We start from the raw sequence: 18,731 nt of genomic DNA, 5'->3' as shown, positions 1-18,731 counted from the left end.
CAATCTACAAAAAGAATTTCTTGATAATTATGTATGTGGTAAGAGAGCTGATTCTGAAATATGTAGACTCTTTCTACTCAACAACAAAACTAAGTAATCCAATTGAGAAGTCAAATTTGAACAGAAATTTCTCCAAAGAAAATGCATCTGTGAAAATAAACTAAGCATTATTAGTCACTAAGGGGTGTGACAACACTTCTCACCTGCTAGGATAGCTACACTCAAAAGAGACAGCCATAGCTCGTACCAACATGTGTGTGTGTGGCAAGTAGAACTTTCATTAATTGCTCATGGCGTCCACTTCAGCAAGTCAACATCTAGGCAGACGTCCATGAAAACCAAAGACATGTCAACACAAAAACTTGGACGCAGAGCTTGAAGCATCATTTTTCACAATAGTTGAGAGCAGAAATAAATCAAGCATGTATCATTTGATAAAAAGATTAACAGGGCATATTCATGCAGTGGGTATGCAAAGTATTATGATTGTATAATGGGATATTATTCATCCATTAAAAGTAATGAAGTGCTGATATATAATATGATGTAGATGGGCCTTGATAACATTAAATTATGTGGAAAAAGCCGGAACCAGGGGCTAAATATTGTAAGATTTCATGGGCAAATTCACAGAGACAGGAAGTATGTGTTGCCAGGAGCCCTGGAGAGAAGGATGCCTGGCTCATGCATATGGAATTTGTTTTGAGGTTCTGGAACTAGACAGTACTGATGGTTACAAAACCTTGTGAAGGTTTTTAAGAAGTCACTAAATTGCACACCTTAAAATTTTATGGTATGTTGTTATAGTTCAAAACAAATTTGTAAATGCTACTGTTTCAAAGATTGACTAATAATGGTTCATGTTTATTAAACCCTTACTATGTTTGAAGTAAAAAAAAAAATTAACTTGGCTAAAATTTAGAAGAAAATGTATTCCTGAGGAAAATGTAATGGAAACTTGTATCTGTCAGACAAAATTTATATCTTCACGTATGACATAAGAAAGAAGCCACAAAAAAGATGGAAAATTGTGGAATGGTTCAGCAGTACCTAAGAAATTGCCTAATAGTGTCTACAACAGAAAAATCTTTCCCTTATAAGCATATGTCAGTGTCAGCACACTCTGAGAGTTGTAACCAATATGGAGGAGAAGGACTGAGCAGTGCAGTGCTCAGATGATGCTGCACAGTGAAGAATTCTGAACCGACATAGAGAAACTGGAAAGCTTATTCGTATGCAGAAGCTTGGGGGTTATATGGGGACCCCAAGAAGAAAAAGAAGTGTCTTAGTTAGGGTTTTACTGCTGTGAACAGACACCATGACCAAGGCAAGTCTTATAAAACACAACATTTAATTGGGGCTGGCTTACAGGTTCAGAGGTTCAGTCCATTTTCATCAAGGTAGGAGCATGGCAGTATCCAGGCAGGCATGGCACAGGAGGAGCTGAGAGTTCTATGTCTTCATCAAAAGGCTGCTAGTGGAATACTGACCCAGGCAACTAGGGTGAGGATCTTATACCCACACCCACAGTGACATACCCATTCCAACCAGGTCACACCTATTCCAACAAGGCCACACCTTCTGATGGTGCCACTCACTTGTACAAGGATATACAAACCATCACAGGAAGCAAAGTAAAGAGAATTGAGTGACCCCAGACAGAATCTTGGTGTACAGCAATATCAGTGTAGATATTCAAATGAGCACAAAATATTGTGGATATATCCAGAGACGGGCCTTATGTGTCCTAGGATAGAAAGATTAATCTAAGCAATAGTGCCATTTCTTTCGTGTAAATTGGTAAGTGTTGGGAGTCTGGGCCAGGAGTGATGGGTCAGAACTCAAGCTTCACCCCCATTCACAGCAATTAGCTATGTAACTCCATATTCAGGGGATCTGATGCCCTCTTCTGGCCTCAACAGGCACTATACTCATGTGCAAATACCCACATAGACACATACACATTTTTTTTTTTTTTTGATTCTGAGATTTTACTATTTTTTTAAGATGTTTGATGCTTCACTGTGTGGCTCAGCCTTATACCCATGTCTTGTTTCTACGTCCTAAGTACTAAGGTCTAATTTTTTAGAAAAGAAATTTTCATTCTGAGATATTTAAAGGTTAGTATACAGTTGTAAGAAACATCAGGGCAAGTCTTTGCAGTCTGTTCCCAGTTTTCCCTGACTATGGCACCCTGGGAGATGATGGTCCATGATCACAGCCAGATACTGATACCAATCTGATGAAGAAGCAGAACACCCCATCGCCACAGATCTGCCTCGGGTGCCTTCAGCTATGTTCATCTCTCTCTCCCATCTTTACTCTTCCTTAACGCCCAAACCCACCCATCCACTCTCCATCACTCCCTCACTTCAAGAATGTTCTGTGAGTAGAGTCCCTTACTTGGGCATGTTCGTGCTCAGCAAAGCCCTCTGGGAATTCAGACAGTTTATCTGTATCAGTAACCTCTTCCTTCCTTGTTGCTCGGTAACGGTCTATGGTATGGTCACACTGGAGTTTGTTCAGCTGTTAACAGACATCAGGGTTGCTTCCATTTTACCTTTACCCTCATGAATAAAGCTTAGAAGATTTTCGTGCAGGTTTGTATATGGAAATGTTTTTCTTTTCCCTGGCATACATGCCCAGAATGTAATGACTGAGTGACTTGCTAGCTGTAAGTTCAGTTTTTACAGAAGTTGCCAGACTGTTTCCCAGTGAGTCTGGACTGTGAGCAGTGTCTCAGAGCCACTTTCTCGCCGCCACCACTTGGCAGTGTGAGCATTCCTGCATTTAGTCATTGTGTTAGGTATGCGATGCTATCTCTGTGATGTTAATCTGCCCCAATGACTAATGCTGCTGAATGTACTGAATGCACCTGCCTGTTAACAGCATTTTCTCTTCAGTGAAGCATGTGTGTGTCCATAGCTCTTGCTTTTTTTTTCTAATTGGATTTTTAAACCACTGTGTACTGAAAGACCATCCTGTGTTCTAAACACTACTCGTTTGCTGGGTATACAGTATGCAAATACTTCCTCTCAGGCTGCAGCAAATCTCTAAGTATTTTAAAAGACTAGTTTGTGGATCAAAAGCCTAAATTTTGATTCAGTCTGGTTTCCTCATATGTATGCTGGTTGGATGTCAAGTCTGAGGACTTCACATCAGGCCAGATGCCAGACATTTTCCCTATTTTCTTTCTGAAAGTATCAGAGCTTTATATCCATTAAGTCCTTCATCCTCTTAGATGAAGTCCTTTTCTCTGAGTTCTGAGTTTTAGGTCCACGTTGGCTGTAGTTCTGTGTAATCATTTTTGATGGCTATCCTTACACGGCTACTCTTGGAACTTTGTCAGAAATCATCTGTGGGAGTCCATTCTGAGTTGTCTTTACTCTCCTATTGGCCTGTGTCCCCCAGTGTCACCACGTCTTGATTACACTAGCTATAAGGTAAGTCACAAAATTGGGTAGATGAATTCTTCACATTGAGTTCCCTTTAAAAACAATTTGATCCCAGTTCTTTCAATTTCAATAATTTTGTCGGAATTATAAACCTTGTAGAAATTATTTTAATTTTTATAATGGTAAAGCAATCTTGTGTGTAAACCTCCATTGCAGAGCTTCCACCCAGCTGCCTTTTAAACAGTAAGGGGTATGCCCACTGCTGCGACAGGAGACCTTGAGCTTTCCATAGAATCTTTGTATGGAGCATACACAGTGTCAAGCTGACTCTTGATATCTTCATCTGAAAGGGTTCAGTAATCTGGACCTGAGCCAGCAACCCAAAAGAAAACATGCAGCCAAAAATAAGAAGGAAAGAAAGAAAAGGGAAAGGAAGGAAAGGGAAGGGAAGGGAGGAGAGGGGAAAGGAGGAGAGGGGAGGGGAGGAGGGAAGGAAGGGGAGGAAGGGAAGAGAAGGGAAGGGAGAAACTGGTTCACACAATTCAGTGTTATTGTATCTTCTGGCTTTCCATTCTAGGCCCAGGTTAAGCTGGCTTGTTCAACAAGTTCCCAGCTTTCATCCATCTTTGCCCAGAACTGAAATAAAGAGATGCAAATAATGAGAAACTAATCTGGAGCTAAGTTTGCCAAGTTAGTATTAGAATCATACACACACATACACACACACACATACACACACACACACACACACACACACACACACACATACACATACACACACACGTGCGCACGTGCACACACACACACACCACATACGTGGAAAATTGTGTGTGTGTGTGTAAAACTCTGGCATTTTTGTTAAACATCTTAGTAAAATCAAAAGTCTTGTTTAATGCTGGACATTATTTCACACATCCATCAAGCATCATAGACAAAAAAGAGAGAGAGATACAAAGCAATCTTGTATCCTCCTTGGTCCCTCTTAACAATCTTGGGGTGCTACCTGCCCTATAGTACAGCAAAGTTCATGAAAAAGTGAGGTGGTGGTGTTCCGAGGCATGTTTGATCGCCCAACATCATTTTTAAAAATGCCCGAAGCTTTGTGAGAGTCAGGGAACACATAAATCCTAACAATATGCGCAAAATATAAAATGTAAGTAAAAGCACAAAATTTTCCTTTTAAAGTACTTCTAAGGGGAAAAAATCCTCTGCCTCTTACAGAGCGTCTCTCTTTCCTGTTATGTCCTTGGAAATGGTTTCCATAGTGCTCTCCCCCTCGGGAACTTGGTGAGCCCTGACGTGGTGACCTCTGACCTGATGACAATGTGCTGACATGGTTACCTCAGATATCTCCACACCTGATGTGGTGGGGCACAGGCAATTCGATACAGAAATGAAAAAGAGAGTTCTCTGACTCCCAAAAAAGCCAGGGGAGCATTCCTGAAGAGGAGGAACAGGGAGGGAGCCGTGGCAAGCCCATAGACAGGGTTTTTCTAAGCTGGCATTAGGGACTTAGAAACATATCTTTATTAAGTCAAATTGTCCAATTAAGAACATGCTATATCCCTGCTGATATCCCGGCGCACACGTCAGATGGCTCCCAACAGCCTGAAACTCCAGTTCCAGAGAATCTGGTGCTGCCTTCTGGCTTTTGTGGCCATGTGCATGTATGTGTACATATGTTCATGTGTATGTGTCTGTACACACACACAAATAAATTAAAATGACGATGTAGTTGTTCTTTAATTTTTGATGTGGATTTTGCTGATTGATTTTCACACAATGAGCTAGCCTCGGATACATAGTAGAAATGCCTGACATTCTGGGTGAATGTGGGGTGTTGACTGTGGTGACTCCTCTTGTCCTTTTCATGTCTGGGCTCTAGAGCCGGTACCCGCTCCATCTTTGATGTTGCTGGTCGGTGTCTTCCCACTTCTGTCAGTCCTGCTAGATGTCTGCCCACTTTGTTGATCCTCTCTGAGAGCCCGATTTTCTCTATTGCTTTTAAGTTTTCAGTGTCACTGATTTACGTTCTTATCTATACTGTTTTCTTTCTTCAGTTTCCTCAGGTTATTTTTTTCTTTTGCCTTCATAGATTTTTGATGTGGGAACTCAGAGTGTTGGAGACTTGCCCTCTTTTTAGATAACAGAGGTACAGATGTCTCAACTCCCCTTAGTGCGTTCCTTGGGAACCACACTAAAAGCAAGTGTGGTTAGATGCCGTGTTACAACCTAGAGAGGGTAGACATACTGTCGTACTGTAACCTTGGTCCTAGCTGGAGTTGTTGGCCTTATGGACTTTAGACTTTTATTTGATATTTGACTGGAATAGAACAGTTTCCGTGTAGAGTACTTTGGTCTTGGAAGGTGGCTACTGCTTTGATGGTGCATTTGCTGGAGCCTGCAGGTTTGTGTTGGGTCTTACGTCTGCACCCAGTGGTGTCCAAACGAGAGAATAACAACACATCTACCCCATCTTTCCAGAATCAGAAGTCTGGGAAGTAGACTTTGGCCAGGTCACCAAGGTCACCAAAGGGTGGCAGGATGCTAGCTTTACTCTCCTGGGTGTCTTCTCTTCAGGTGACATTGTCAGAGCTGTCTGCATGTGAGCTCTGAGTGAATCATGAAGCCTCCTGTGTGACTCATCTCCCTCATCAGGAACGTTTCAAACTGCTGACCAGAATTAACCAAACTTCTCCAAGACTTCTTTTTATGACTATACCAACAGGCCTGAGCCAGCCTAGTAACTGGCAGAAATGGCTCTTGCTTTCCTCTTTGCAGAACTCTGCCTGTTCTATGGCTCTCTGCTATGTCTTTTTCCTCCACAATTGGGCTCATGGAGGGAAAATTAAAGAAATGGGATGAAGTCCTACTTCCCAAGATGGAACTTCTGGAACCTGATGTCATACCCTTGGCCTGCCTTGATTCAGAATGCACACTGTTCTCTTTGCTGCATGCTTGTTTGGGAACCTGCTCTGGTGGAAACCATAGACACTGCAGTGTCTTCTGGTATGGAACCAGGCAATAAGACAGGAGCAGCAGACCTGGTGTTGAGCTTTGCTTAGGCAAAGTCTACACATATGGGTTGGCAGCATCCTTATGGAGGCTGGAGATTTTTGTTATTTTTAGGTGCTCAGGTAAAATGCCTGGAAAAGAAATAAATCCCCATTTAATCCTCTGTCAGCATGTGGATAAAATGTTGTATGCAAAGCTATTCCCAAGGTCAGGTTTTGAGACATGAGCCAGTCCTCAAAATCGCATTCTGTATGTCTCTCTCTTTGTGTGTTTGGGGGTGCATACATGAATGCACACATGTGTGGCATGCAGATGAGGATATTGGGTGTTCTCCTATATCACTGTCCACCTTATTCTCTCAAGACAGTCTCGCTAAAACCTGGAACTCAACAATTCTTGCCTAGGGCAGAAGCCAACAAGCCCTAGAAATCTTTTCCACCCAACATCCCTCTCACCCAGTGCCAGGGTTACAGGCACAAGGCCACACATGTGGGTGCTAGGAATCTGAACTCAAATCCTCAGCTTTTCATAGTAAAAATATTGAACCATTCCTCCCTTCTGCAAATCACGTTCTTACACTGACTCTGGGTTACACAGTGGCTAAAGATATGATTGTCCTACAACACAGCTTTCTGGGTAGATGAATAATGAACTAAGCACAATTGGATGAAGGGAACTGGATGTAAAAGAGTACCATGTACCAGTGGGCATTTGGGAGGTGAGAGCATAAGAGAGAGGTAGTGGACAGAGTTGTGTAACTCTGTCAGGTGAGAAAATGGATAAAACCCAATGGGAGACAGAAGCCTGGGGCCTAAAGCCATTATCTATTGCCAATAGCCAGTCTTCTTCCACAGGCTATTGATGATAGACTGAACTCTCATGTATATCCCTTCAGCTCTGCTGGCACACCTTAGAATGTATTATATTGTATTATTCCCCAAATAACTTCCTAGACAGTCAGATAACACCCATAGCTGGTTGTAGTAGGCTGCCACTCTGATTACCTGAGTTCCTGAACATAATGCATACAGGTCTACAGGCTCCAAAGATGGTGAGGTAATAAAATGTCACCTGAAATAAAGAGGACTCAAATGGGGTCTTAGAATCCTATGGTTCAGAAAGCTCATTATCATGTTTACTTAATGACCTTGGACTGACAGCATCAATGAGAAAAAAAAGTAGCCTATTGGAAGAAAGAAACCTGGGAGGAAGCCAAGAACTCAAAGAAGTAAGATGACAGTCAATTCCCAGCACTGGATGTGGGAGCTGAGAGAACTTCTCGATCCCTCCTCTACACTTCCCTCTATCTCTGTGCTTCCACTCTTGAGCAACATGCAGGTCAACCCAGGATGACAGACTAGATTCCAACACTCTTGCCTGGCATTACAGCATCCACAGACAGCAGAATTCTTTCTGGAGATAAGACCAGTGCACAAGAGAGCCCTTTTCACTCAGGCCATGGGGCAATATCCAGCAAAAGGAAGATGCCCAAGGCTTTAAGACATATTTCTTTCAGTTGGAAGATACATTTCTGCAGCGAGAATTTTGGTTTCTTAAAAAACAAACAAACAAACAAACACCCGCAGAATATACGTATGTTTTTGTTTTAATCCCAGGTATGGTGATATGGGCTGCTTCACAGCAGGTGACTGTGATTTGCCTTGTGCTCTAGCAAGGGCGTGGTTTTGCCAGCTGCAGATGATTTCTGTGAGTGTGTGACATTTGAAATTCAGGGGACTTTTCAGAGGATATACAAATGCTAGAGCCACCCCCTTCCCCATAGAAGGGGCTGCTGCTGGTTGGCCGGTTGGTAGGTGGTTGCTGTTAGGTGCAGTTTGTTGAGGTTTGTCAAGTCATGTATGAAGGGACGAAAAGAAGAAATTAGATACCCGGACAGCAAAAATCAAACTTGCCCCAAGGAACTCAACACCCCTAGGTATCAAGGAGTCAAGGAGTAATCTAACCATGTCATCACCCCCTTTTCCCTCTGACTTTTTTTCTCTCCTACCTAATGTTAAGGGATTGAAAGTGTGGAAGGAGAGGGGTGGAGACAGGTGGGAAAGAAAAAGAATCCACAAAATGGTAAAAAGCCCAATTACACACTTCTTCATGTCTGTCATTTTTAGCAACATCTTGAAAGGTGGGTTTTCACATCAACACAAAGAAATCTGTCTGGTAAGGCTCAGCACAGATCTGGTATTTGTCCCCACAGTAGGCTTCAGCAGTGCATCAGAATGGCATGGAGGAAGTGCCCTAGCCCAGTCCTGAGGCCCCAGTCCAGCCTGTGGATAAACAGTGCAGGCTGGAATGCTGCTGCTAACCCCACGTGCCTGGACTGATGGCCATGTGGAAACCCCTGACAGCACTTTCCTGTGAGAGACCTGGGCTCTGGGGAGGCGCAGCTTCCTGCTGTGTCACCGTGATGTGACCACGAGAGTGGGAACGGGGCCCAGGAAAACTTCCTTCTGGACTGGGTCGACCCTTGTGCAGAATACTGGCTCAGTGCTGAGCATTTTTTCCCTGAGATAGCAAGGCCTCTGTCATCCTGTCCAGAGAAGCCTGGCTGGCCACTGCCCTGCCAGTATCTATCTTACTGTACCCCTGAGACTCAGGGTTAAGCATCAGCCAATCATAGGCCCTCTCTGTGCCCCTGGTCAAAGGGACCAGATTTAGAAATCTGGTGACTCAGGTACATGGGAATTTGAAGGTCACTCATGCTATCAGGAAATCAAATTTAAAAAAATCTCAATTTTATTACAAAAAAAAGTTAATAAATTGCCTGTCAAACAGTAAAATTGTCTTGATTTCTTTTCTTACTACTTTACTGCAGTTTCCAAATTTTTGTATTATTTATATACTGGAAGAGTAATCTTTATTAAAGAAAAATGTATAATAGTAATTAATTAATTTAATTTAATGTTGCTATCCAAGGGACTCCAAAAAGGACTGCTAGTGAAGCCCTACAGCTTAGCATGTGAAGGACTTGGTCCTGGATCTTTCATTTATCCTGGCTACAACCTCCTAAAATTATCTATCATTCACCGAGAGGTTGGGAATTATTCTGTTATGAAATCCCTGCATCTTACTAAGTGAACCATTTTTCTTATACTCACGCATGATACAAGATAAAATGCTTGTTATTGTGGCATGATAACATGCTGCCATCGAGCCATTTACTGACCACTAATGGATCTTAGCCAAGTGCTTGGTTTTGGTGCTGAACATACATCTAAAATCTATTTAATTTAATTAATAAGGGAACCTATATGTGGCTATAGTATTAGTTCAGGGTCATATTTATGGCCTTTGATCCTATCTTGATCATTTTTTCAACTCGATGATGTAGGTGACTACTTAACTTTGGCTTTTATTGCCTGTAAACTAGGGGTAATACCTAGTTTACCTACTCGATAAAGCTTGGATGAGACACTTCAATGAGACACTCCTAGCAATGTGCTTAGCATGAAGCCTGGCTAAGAGGACAGGATCTGGCTATGCTTTATATTAGGGAGTGGAACATCTGCAATAGCGCCCCTGTCTTTACAGATGAAATTTTAACCACATATAGGTCTCTATCTACATGAACAGTACGTGTATTCCATGCTTCCTGACCAAACTACCCTTGAGGTCTCACTTTTTGCTTAATCCTTATGATTAGGATTCTAAGGGGAGAATGCTGGAGGACACTGTTAGCCAGTCAGATGGCAGAAACCTGACAGTGTACTCATGGCTGTGTATACCACCTATGAGACCCACATCTGTGTCACCTCACATACTCTATGGGGTATCTTTGGCACATACTCCATAGAGTGCACAGAAGAGCTGAAGTGATCAGAAAGTATGGTAGCCTAAGGAAAATATCCTTTCAAGAGAACTCAAGTCCCAGCTAAATTACTAGTGAGGAAATTTCCAGTCGATTCCTTTCATTGTTGTCTTCCGGAGTGGCTTTATAACAGTTAAAATCCCCAAAGTCAGAGCTTCCAAATCCGAAGGCTTGGGAGTGGGGATAAGGAGGAAGGGAGAGAAAGGACCGTGTTTGGAGTGTTTCCCACATGAAGTTATTTTGGGATCTGGGTTGCTAGGTGTCCACATAAAATATCTTCACCAGGAAAGGGAGTTGAACACATTTTTGCTCAAGACTTTTTTCAGCTGTTTGTCAAAGCTAGTGGTGGATAGAAAGAAACCAGAGGCAAAGACTGCTCCTTGCATTTGACACCCGGGAGGCCCTTCCCTCAAAACCAACATTTGGGTGACTACCATCTATAGACTTGAGCTTTGTGAGTCATGAGCCCACTCATGCTTGAAGAAGTCCCTCCAGGCCATTTAGATGTCTGAGTTGTTCTTTATACAAACAGTAAGGAGAAGCTTTCTCAGTTAGCCAGATCAGTGAGCAACATGAAACTTCACCCCTGAGCCCCCCTCACTCTGCATCATCCAAACCAGGCCTTCCTTTCCATTGACCCACTCACTCTCTATCAAATGCGGTAGATTTGGAAAGTTCCCATGTTATAGTCAAAGGAAAATCTCACTGTAATCCATAAAACTGTGTCCCTGGACCTCTAGGCCATTGGATCAATGAACAATCCTTTTAGTTCCAACTAACAAAAGCAATAGAGCAGTTTACTTACCACAGGGGGCAGAGACTGGCATCCTTAGAAGATGAGTGGGGGCTCCTCTTCTCTGCATCTTCTAGATTGCCCTGAGCTTGGAGCTGACCAGTTCACTCCAGTGGGCTGGATGTGGAAGTGCTAATGGCCCACAAAACCTCCCCAAAGAATATTTCCTTTTTTTTTTTAACCATTCTGGATTTGATTCCAGACCCAGAGCGATCTGGGAACTATGCATTGAAAGAGTGCATCCTCTATTGTATCCCACTAACTTATTTGATATGGACTAAGTCACCAGAGAGAAAAGCAACATTTAGCTGAGTCAGAAGAGATGCAGGAGCAGAGTCTTCTCATTGTTCAGGGACCTGTCTGGCTGACTCAGAAGGTTCTGCCCCTTACTCTTTCCAACACTCACCTGCAGCATCTGAAGAACAGGAGATGGGTGTTTGCTGGGTGTGGCTCATAACTTTCAGACTTTGTTGCACTCCCATATTCTACCAAACACAGAGCAAGTGACAGAAAAGAACAGAGGACCCTTACCTTATGAAGGTCAATTATAGATTCAGATGCTTAGTGATACTATTGTGAGCAGTTTCTGCTCCGCCATCCTTACTGTGTTGGCTTTGTTCTCATGCCCTTATGCCATGGTCCTGAGGTGGCTACTTCCATGGGAGATGTTAGGTGTGCTGGTATGCCCACCTTCCAGGAAGGAAGAAAGGGAAATGAGAAACCTGTTTCTCAAGCTAGAGTGTCTCTTTACTTACCAAGGGGAAGTCTTTCATTCTGTCTCATTAAGTTCACCATCCTACAACTTGACTATGTAGGATGGATAAGAGAAATGGCCAATCAAAATCCATCCAAAGGAGGTTAAACAAATCACAATCCACTCAGGGGACTCTTCATTCTCCTCATATGGGATCTTAATCTGTGCTGGAGTAGACTGAGGTCCCAGTAGGAGGCACAAGGCACATGGGGAGTGGCTTTTACCTGTAACAGAATAATACAAGTTGGGTGGCTTATAAACAGTAGAATTTATCCTTGAAACTCTGGAGATGGGAAAGCCAACATGCAAGAGCTACAGATGATGTGTCTGGAGAGGAGGTCTGCTTCCCTTATTAACAGGCATCTACTCTCTGTCCTTACACAACAGGCAGGGGAAGCTAGCTCTCTAGAATCAATTCTACAAGGCAATTAGCCCCTTTACTGAAGTCTCTGCTCTACTGACCTAATTGCTTTCCAAGAGTCCTGGCCCTTAAAACCATCATTTTAGAGGTTAGAACCTTACATATGCATGTGGGGAGACATAGGCATACAGATCCCAACAACTGTTACACAGACAAGAATAAACATCTGCCACAATTGCTTCCCTGACTGCTCATTGCTTCCCACAACACCAGCTCAGCCTGGGCCTTTTTCTATTTCATACCATGTAATCACCAAGTAATATTGATTTTAATTTTCGAACTATGCCTTACTCTGGCTCATTTTCCCGCTCTTACTCTATATTCCCTGTCACAGTTCTCTCCAGTCTGGCTCTCAGCCTGTACTCCATTGCTTCTACTCAGAATATCCATACACTGGTCACAGAGGAAACTCACTGGAAATCTAAAACCCTTCATGGTGTAACTCAGGCCTTTTTTCCACCATCCAGCCACCACCACCCCCCTCTGTCTCTCTGTCTCTGTCTCTCTCTCTCTCACACAGAGAGAGAGAGAGACAGAGAGACAGACACAGAGAGAGTGCCTCTCTATTCCCTCTGCCCAGACTGTTTTCCATTCTTTTGATGTTTCTAACCTTGCTCTCTTACCTGTTCTCCAGTCCTGACTGAGAGCCTTCCTTATTTCTGTTTCTTCCTTGAAGTGTGCTAGTCTCCATTAGCGGGCAGGTTTTAGGCTGGTTCAGTCTCTTGCCTTTCCCCTACTCCCCTGTATCCTGCCTGAAGACCAAGACCATCTCATCCTTGGAAGTTGTCATGGTTCATCTTGACAGTCAACTTCACAGGATTCAGAGACTCCCAAGCCCTGTAAAGCCCACCCCTGAGCATGTCTATTGGAGTGTTTTCAGAGAAGAGTGAGATGTGGGACAGTAGCGAACAGGGCAAGAACCTCCATGAATTTGGGTGGCCCTAACCAGTAGGCTATGGCCTCACATGGAAGAGAAGCTGAAGGAGGGAGCCAGACAGATACATAAGCTGCCCTCTCCCTGAGAGTGTGTGTCCACTGCCACATTCATCACCCAACTGGCACCAGTCTCTTCCACAGACTCACGCCAGCAGCTCTCAGGGGAATGCCTTTCGGTCGGGAAGCATCTCTGCTTGCTCTGATGCATCAGTGTCTTGGACTAAGCAACTACCTGGTTCTTAGCCTTTGAAGGGGGCAGGTGGTCATTGTTGAACTATCCATCCTCTAATCACGCAAACTAATCAATAACCCCCATTTATAATCGTGCACATGTGTGCATACATATTTTCCCTATTGCTTCTGCTCCTCTAGAGAATCCTGACGAATGCACAGGCCTAGTGCCTCACATATGGCAGGCTCTTTTGTTTGGTTGGTTAGTTGGTTGGTTAGTTTCTTAGTTAGTTAGTTTGTTTGTTTGTTTGTTTGTTTGTTTAACAAATCTTTTACTCCGAGGACTGTCATACAATTTGATTAGTGGATTTCATCCTGTTAGCCAATACATGTCTCTTGTAATTGTGAACATCCTTAGAAGATTGATCCATGGAGCTGCAGTTGCCTGATGTACAATCGTGAGTCACCCACCAGGTACTAAGGTGATGTGTGCTCCGGGCTGAGTGGGCAAGGCATATCAGGGGCAGACGTGCAAACAATGACTTTGAGAACAGAAGCCATTGCTGGACAATCACACTGTGACAGCATTTTGGAGCTTTGAGCTTCAGAAGAGTAAGGTTTACCCATTAGGTGACACTGGATGCTGCCCCACTGACCCTATGTGTCCACCTGAGGACAAGTTCCCTGTAGGTTTGTGTTACTGGGATGTAGGGAAGGAACTTGCCTCCCAGACATAACATCTTTCAGAAGACTCGAAGGAAACGCCGTGCTCCCCGTGGCTTCTTTACTGGCACCCAGTACAGCCTCCGCCAAGGCTCTTCCTGCCTTGTGCTTCTGGCAAGATCCTCTCTTCCCACACACTATTTTTTCCCCTTGTCAAAGAACTTTCTATTTTCTTCCTTGAGACCTTTTTTCTGGTCTGTCTGCTTTGTGTTTTGTTTTGCTTTCCCTGCCTTCCAGATATCCTTTCTCTAATGAGGTCAAAGACTGAGCCATCTGGCCACGGGTGACCTGTGAAACTTTCGGCTCGGTTTGAAGACATGGAGTTTAAACACTCAGGCATCACACATCCTTCGAGAAGACAAGTGCTGGATGGTTTTCAGCTGAGCAATGGAGAAGGAAAAAACCTCTTCCTTGTGCTGTGCACTAAGTACAAGTTAGCCAGGCAGGTCAGCTGCTTTTCCAAGCCCCACCTCACTGCTTCCCAGAGCACCTTCTGCAGAGAAAGAAGGCAAGCGAAAGTGGTGCCTCCCACTTCATAGGTATGGATGCCAGAGCTCTAGTGGGCCAGGAGATTGGCCATACTCATGAAAGTGGTGAGGACAAAGTTAGAATTCAAACACAGGGATTTGTAAAGCAGGGACTGGCCTCTGACCCTAGTAGCATCTATACTAGGTAAAACTGATTTCAAGAGTCTAGTCCTCTTACATTGGCACTTCTTGTGATGCTTCAACATTCTTTTTAAGTGAGAAGGGAACAGAGGCATCAGGAGACTTAGGGACTTTGGAGTATCAACTGTCTACCTTTTCTTTCAATAACAAAATGTCACACTTGGCATTTTGAGATAATATAAATGCATTCTTATATGATTCTCAGCCTCTTGATGACACCAATACCACATACCTTCTCTATAAAGCACGGGGCAAAAGAAATAATGTTTGTCTGCTAAGAAGCATTAAGTCAATGTAGACTTATAATGAAGCACCAGCTGTTACCAGTGGTACTAAGGTGGCTGTTGCAGCATTATCAGTACCACGGATGCTCACAACAAAACTCAGTGCGTTTATACTTCAACTCATTCAGCAAGGATTAGCTAAGTGCTTACTCTGAGTCAGGCATTATTCTTTGTAGTAGGGGCATGGAGTGAAGGAGATGAAGTCCTGCATAGCATGGAGTTGATATCCTAGTCAGGCAAAGAGTAAAGAAACAGGGAAACTTCTGGGAGTGAAAAGCAATTTGAAGGAATGGAAGAGCGGCATGGGATGGAATGCAGAGGGCAGAGGGAGCGTTCCCAGGAGCACCAAAACCAGAGACCTGCATGGTGAGGAAAAAACAGGCAAGCAGTGTCCTACGGAAGTGTTCTTTAGGTGAAATACACAGTCTTGAAGGACCCAAGAAGGGAATACACACAGTGTAGGAAATCCAGTGTCCTGAATCCAAGGCGGAGAGGGAGGAGGAAGCTTGCACGAGCAGATGGACTCTGAAGCCCACACTCTGCCTGGGAATTAACCTCACCTTTCTAAGCTCCAGTCCCTGAATCTGCAAGTCAGGGCGACACAAGTGAATAAGAAAAGAAGGCATGGAAGCATGGTCCTTGGCCCACAGAAGGCGGGGGAGCAAGCTCTGGCTGGTACTACATTGAGCTTTTAACCAGAACACGCTAAGCATCTGAAATGACAAGCAGTGAACAATTGTTAACTGTCATTTCGAAAGGGTACCTAAGGTCTCATGGGTTTGCAACAATGTGTCCCCTGCAGGAGCCCCACAGTTTCTCATGTTCAGGAGCAGAGGAAGGACCCAGCATGTCATGTTACCATATAATTTAAAATGTATCAACATGGTCCCTGTGGTCAGAATGACTTTCCTTTATCAGCACGCCTGCCTTACTGAATGGAAATGATGCTGAAAAAAAAAAAGGAAGAAAAACCAGAATTACAAAACTCAGGGCATTCTTTCTTAAGTCAATCACTTTCTGCCAAATCATTTAACTAAGGGTGGGGCATCTTTCTCTGTTTCCGCCATCATTCCCTGAAGACATTTATTCCTTCAGGAGGGAGGGCCTTAGGGTGAAAGGGTCAGTACAAATCCTGTCACCATGGAGTCTGGGCTGGTTTCAACTGTTTCCCATCAATGTTTTTTGTGGCTTCTGTATGTTATCACCTATTGGCCAATGGCCCTGGAGACACCAGAGTCCATAGCTGACATAATTTGGTTCCCATGCCAGTCAGAAATGCAGATACTTCTACATAATCATGAAGGACTGGATTCTATGAGCCCACTGTCCCCAGTGCAGATCTGATTTTCCAGGAGACCCCATCGTCTTCCTGAACTTGGAGAATCGTCACTAGAGCTGGCGACATCCAACTGGGGCACCAACACTCCTCGGGTAGTGCTATTCCAACCACTTCGCCCTTCGTAGGGAAACTGATTTTACAGTTTCTCTATTTAGGACATCAAGATAGGTTGCCATGGAAAAATGACATCTTCTAATTAAAAACACAGAGAGGTCACAAGTTTCCCAGAACAACTAGGGCACAGATCCTAAAAGGAAAGAAATGAAACATTAGAGAGAGAGAGAGAGAGCGAGAGAGAGAGAGAGAGAGAGAGAGAAGCAAAACTCCAGAACCCTGTCAGCCTGTAACTTTCCAAATTTGAGTGAAGCCTCGGGTGGACGAAGGGTGCTGATGGGAGAGTGGAGCCACCACCACTGGCTGTTTAAATTAGCCAGCAGTCTCAGCCAGTCTCAGCCGATCAACAGACTAGGGTGCTCAGGGAATATTGACCTGATCTGGGGACTTCTGAATTGGCTCCTGAGGACTAAGAAGGGTCCTGAAAGGACAGGGAGGGGAATCAGGAGGCTGTGGACTGTAAGAATACACTTTTCCCATCCTGCCAATTTCCCCCAGTTACACCATCTCTTGTCCATGCATTGAGATGGCACCTGGAACCTGCTCTGGGCTTAATGGAGTTCCCCCACACTGGGCTGTGGCCTTCTCCAATTGCTTCATGTCGTACCCCATGCCCAGTATCTAGCACAATCTTAACATTAAAAGGACTCTGTTTACTCAGTTTCTGAGCTCTGCCCGCCATTATTTATGTGTGTGTGCTGTATGCATGTGTCTGAATGTTGTGCACTTCTGTGAGCAGGTGCATGTGGCGTCTGTGAACGTGAAGGCCAGAGGCCGATCTTGGGTATCTTCTTCGATCACTTTCCACCTTGATTTTTAAAGCAGTCTCTTGCCGAACCTGGAACTTGCTGGTTTCGTTGAGCCAGCTGACCAGTGAGCTCCAGGAATGTACCTACATCCATCTCCTTAGTGCTGGCTACAGCCATTAGGTTTGTTTGTTTGTTTGTTTGTTTTGCTGTGGTGGTTGCTGGTTAGTTGGTTAATTGTTTTTTGTTTTGTTTTTGTTTTACATGTGTGTTAGGGATCTAATCTCAGGTTTTTTTATGCTGCACCTGGGATCCATCTCTCTAGCCCCTAGCACTGGGACAACAATAATATTTTAACAGAAAAACAAACAAACAAAAAACTCCCATGGTTCAAGAAAGGAAAGTCATACAGTGTAGATGATGATGATTGATGATGACGATGATGGTGGTGGTGGTGGTGGTGGAGCCTGCCTGGACTTAAATCCAACACTCTCTGACCCAGGGCTCAAGAATAAATGAATCCCTATGGGGTACATTTCTCCTCCCTCAGAGGCCAACTAGCAAGCATGTGGTTTTCATAATCCCTCAATTGAACCTCCTTCACCCTTCACTGCCAATTGCTGGCACTGTCAAGTTTCCCAGCCAGCTCTGAATTACAGTAAGCAAGAGTAGCAACTCCCATACTCCAGTTTGGCTTTGTATCCGAGGCACGTGGAGACAGGCAAGCCCAACAGGGCCGTGGGGTGAGGACGGGACAAGAGGCACCTTTCTTCCCTCTCTCCTCAGCCTTTGGTAACCTTTGCCAGTGGGGAGGAGCAGCCACACCCATTCACAGACAGAGCTCATCTTTAAGAATGGCAGTCCTCATAGTTGAGGAGGTGAGACACTTGGCTGAATGGACGCCTATCCTAGTAGCTCATCACAGACAGTGCAGTGGTGCGGGTTCTCATTTAGCCTAATCTGCCATGTCACACAAATCTATGAGAACCAAAGTCATGAGATGTTATGTGAATGGCTGCCCTTGAGGCTGGGCCAGAAACTCCCTGACTTGACTCTCTCAGCTTACAAGCATGTTTTACATTGTGCATGATGAACACTGGGCAGTAACATCAGTAGCCTGAGATGAATTTTAATGACTTCTGCATATTACCTTCACTGCTCTTAGCCTGTGAGGTAGGTGCGCCACCAACCCTTTCTGAGATGATGAGACTAGAGCATCATGGGAATGTCCCACCATCCCCCAAACCTACTCAAAATGTTACTCACAAGCTAGAAAGAGCATGCACAAGCGAGGGGCTCATTAGAACTGTAAATGCCTTGAGCCCAACCACCTTGACTCAGTGCATCTGGCTTTCTGGGCAGCCCTCCACCTCCCACCATGCAGAGGTACTGGGAAATGAACAGAACAATTCTGAAACCTTGAGGACCAATCTCAGAGTACCTTTCCTTTTGTGAGGAGTTGGGACTAGATACCTGACATCTTTGAAGGTCAGCTCCATAATCCACGAAATAGGCGTATGACCTGCTAAGTGTTATTGGGCAATTGTGA

The 18,731-nt window shown here is 44.1% G+C and overlaps 1 long non-coding RNA gene across 1 annotated transcript; it reads left to right on the top strand.

The window, feature by feature from the left end:
* The first annotated feature begins 2,461 nt into the window (after positions 1-2,461).
* Positions 2,462-3,697, top strand: Gm40110. Its single transcript, XR_867532.2, has 3 exons — positions 2,462-2,600; positions 3,350-3,443; positions 3,612-3,697. It is a non-coding gene; the product is annotated as a predicted gene, 40110 (long non-coding RNA).
* The last annotated feature ends 15,034 nt before the right edge of the window (positions 3,698-18,731 follow it).

This window comes from Mus musculus, chromosome 3 (genome assembly GCF_000001635.26).
Source record: "Mus musculus strain C57BL/6J chromosome 3, GRCm38.p6 C57BL/6J".
In the NCBI taxonomy this organism is placed as follows: Eukaryota; Metazoa; Chordata; class Mammalia; order Rodentia; family Muridae; genus Mus; species Mus musculus.
The sequence above is the reverse complement of the archived record's forward strand: the minus strand, read 5'-3'. Positions and strand labels throughout refer to the sequence as shown.